Below are 3,557 nucleotides of genomic sequence, written 5' to 3' on the forward strand. Positions count from 1 at the left end.
GAGATGGAGGGTGTCCAGGGTGACCTGGATAAGCTGGATCAGTCAGATGATACCAACCACTTGCAGATTCTTGAGGACGAGATGTTTCTCGGTTCGCGCCTCCTTTCTCGCCTTGAGAAAGCTGAACAAGCGCCAGTCAGGGTTGACGCTTCAAACTTCGCGGGAAACGCAGACTTCAAAACGTCCCTCACCGTGAAAATTCCCATTTTTCATGGTGACGTAATGCAGTGGTCTGAATTCTGGGACTTGTTTGCCATATCTGTTCACAACAACTCAGGATACGCTCTTGTCCAGAAATTCGTGGTTCTGAAATCGCACCTGGCAGGTGATGCTTTGCGCTGCATTGAGGGCATTCCAGTGTCGAGCGACGGCTACCTTCAGGCCGTGGCCGCGCTCAAGGAGCGGTTTGAACGGGATGATGTGCGGCGGGAGACGCTGATGCGTGACCTCCTGAACCTGCAACCCGTTCGACACGGCGACCTTAAAGGCATGCGGTCATTGATCGATCACTTGTCTGCGCGTACTCGAGCGCTCAGTACACTTGGTGTCCACCCGGAAAGCTTTTCGAGCCTGTTGCTGCCAGTCGTTAAGGATAAGATCCCTGAGGATTGGCGTCTAGAGTGGGTCAGGAGAGAGAGTGGAGATTTTACGGAATTTCTACACTTCCTCAACCGTGAAATACGGCTCCGAGAATTGGCAAAAGGGGGGTCAATGGTGCAGACACGACCAGTGTCCCCGTCCGCTTCCACTCAGTCTGTCACAAGCATTCTCACTGCGCGGCGAGAGCCCGGCTCTGAGAAGCAGAGGCCCCCTCACGGGCCAAGGACCGTGATGTGTCCTGTTTGTCAGCAGGCGCAGCACGGTCTAGAGAGGTGTGACAAGTTTCAAACCTTCAATCTGAAAGCCCGTTGGGAGACTGTGAAGGCAGTGAGGGCGTGTTTTCGGTGTCTGAAGTATGGACATCAGGTTCGGGACTGCAAGTGCAGTCGGTGCACGGAGTGTGGCGGGCCACACCACCCCCTGCTCCACAATCATCGTCCCTCGCCATCGAATTCACCCAACAACCAGTCGGAACTGTCGCCTGGGGCTGTACCTTTCTCTCCAGCACGTCCTACTGACAGAGTGGCGCGCCCTGATGGCAGCCCAAGTGAACTCACGGGGCAGAGTCGCCACCGGTACAGTGCCAGTACGGCAAATGAGAAAGCACATTTCTTCCAGACGGCTCTCGTAAACGCTGTGGGACCCAAGGGTAGCCGGAAGGTCCGTATCCTCCTAGACGGAGGGTCCGACTCCTCCTACATCAGGAGCTCGCTGGCAGAGGAACTCGGTCTTCCCAGCACTGGCACGGCTACCTTTGCCTGTCTCGGATTTCAAGAGAAGGTTGAGGTGGCTCGCTCGTACGACAAGGTACAGGTGGAGCTCAGAAGCTTGTTTGGTGACTATTCTCTGAATCTTGACATGTGGAGCACAGATCAGCTGTGCTCGCCCCTTCCCACCTCTTCGCCACCCCCTGTTCCTGCCGGTCTGGATCTGGCCGACGACTTTGGTGGTGGCGAAGTTCATGTATTGATCGGCCTCGACAATCTTTATCGAATCGTGCTGTGGGGACAGGTGGAACTTGAAGAAGGGCTTAGAGCCATAGAGACTGTCTTTGGCTACGCCATTCACGGGTACCGCGGCGACGTTTCGCTGATACCGACCGGTCACCAGTCTTCCCACTGTCAGCTGAGACAGGTGAGGAGTCTGGATGAAGTGAGGGTCGGCCAAAATGAGGCCATGGATGTGGATGGCATGCTGCCTGAGCCACACTGGGACAAGCCAGTGGGCTGTTCCAATGAGATGAATTTGACGATGCAGTGGGATGAGCGTTCACCATCCGATCATGGTTCCGCAAAGGCGGGAGCCCCGCAGCAAGAGCTGCTCAATGCAAAAAAGCCTCACCTGAGCGGTGACGACCTGCATAAAACGATGACTACCGAGGATGGAGAGACGACTCTCTCTGTCAATGGGTCAAGTGATGACAAAACACAAAATGGCGATGGCGGAGCCGGGCTGTCGCCTGGTAAACGCGACTCCTGGGCTGTCGCCCGGAGTCAGGGTCTGAAGCCCTCCTCGCATGTTCCTGTGGAGTTCGTCCCATCATCTGCCGTGGACGAGACGGACCGGAGCCAATGGAGTGCTGTAACACCCCGGCAGTCTCGACGATGCCTGTCGGCTCCGACGCGAGACCGTCGGCAGCCGCCTCCGAAGAGCCGACGTCTACGGAGCCGCTGGAGGAACGACGGGGCAAGATGGAGGTGGAGCCGGAGCTGGAGGACGACTGCCCCACTGGAGGCACCGTCCCACTTCCCAGCATTCCCACGTCTGTGGAAGAGGAGAAAGAAGAGGACGTAGCCGAGGACGCTGGCCCCCCGGTCCAAGGACCCATGGCCGGCTGCGGAAGGCCTGACCAGGCCCACAAGGACTGCCGCAAGTTGGCGTGCGGCCAGTGCCATGATGTGTGTTTTGTTTGTGATTTGTGCGCGCGTTGTGACTAGTGTGGAAAATGTGTTAACTTTTTGTTCCCACATTTTGGTGGGGAGGATGTTAAGATTTGCTACTTTAGCCTAAGAAGTGTTTTCTTTTATTCTGTGTATTGTGTGCATCATGTACCCCGTGCCGGCGCCGGGCTCGCCAGCCGGCCGCCGAGCAGAGCCGCCGCGCCGCTCTGCGGCACAGCCTGCGTTCAGGGGCACGCGCGCCTCGGGATTGGCCGGTTGAATCACGTGGTTCGAGCTGTAGTCGGGTTAGGTCGCGGCGGTGCGGGGAGTTGGGCTCTAGCTTTGGATGCGGCCGGTTGTGGCGCTGGATCGCAGTGGAAGGATCGGTCTGCCCGGCCGTTTCAGAAACTCAGATCCACAGATTCATGTATAAACGGGTGTCTGAAAATCGGTAGTCGGTCTGCCTGGCTGTCTACCGGGGTAAGGAGGCTCGTTTATGCATGCGTCTGCAAAATTAAGGGATCGGTTTGATCTGCCGGTCTCTGTGACAGATTTGGACCCAACGCACCAACTTAACCATTTCACTTTGTACCCGACATCATGTCGGCTTGAAGGGCGGCATTTTTGGGGTAGTCCTCGAACATATCTTCTCGGGATTCATTTGTCATATAGGTTAAGGGTAGAGCCGGCACTGCGGCCGTTTCTCCGCTGGCGATTGGTGGCTCTAGAGTCTCTGACAGTGGGCGTTGTTTTCTGGTGAGTGAACTGGTTTGTCTGGTTTTCTGGTTACTAAAATACAACCTCCTGGTGTATTTATACACTCTTTGACTTGGAATTGTAACATAAGTCGATGGGAGAAAACTGAAAAGCGTCTGTTTTGCACGAACGCTATTCTAGACACTCTCAACCATCGAGATGTAAGTAAAATCGATACACTGAACCGGAAAATGGCAATTGTGACCCCTCGTTATGTTCCCGAGGTCATCTCAATCACGAACAGAATCTAACAGTTTTTCGCTAATAACTTCTGATAGAGGCGTGCTAGAGCGCTGAAAACGCCTTTGATGTGTTCGGCTC

The sequence above is a fragment of the Amphibalanus amphitrite genome, unplaced genomic scaffold (genome assembly GCF_019059575.1).
Source record: "Amphibalanus amphitrite isolate SeventyFive unplaced genomic scaffold, NRLGWU_Aamphi_draft 001193F_arrow, whole genome shotgun sequence".
Lineage (NCBI taxonomy): Eukaryota > Metazoa > Arthropoda > Thecostraca > Balanomorpha > Balanidae > Amphibalanus > Amphibalanus amphitrite.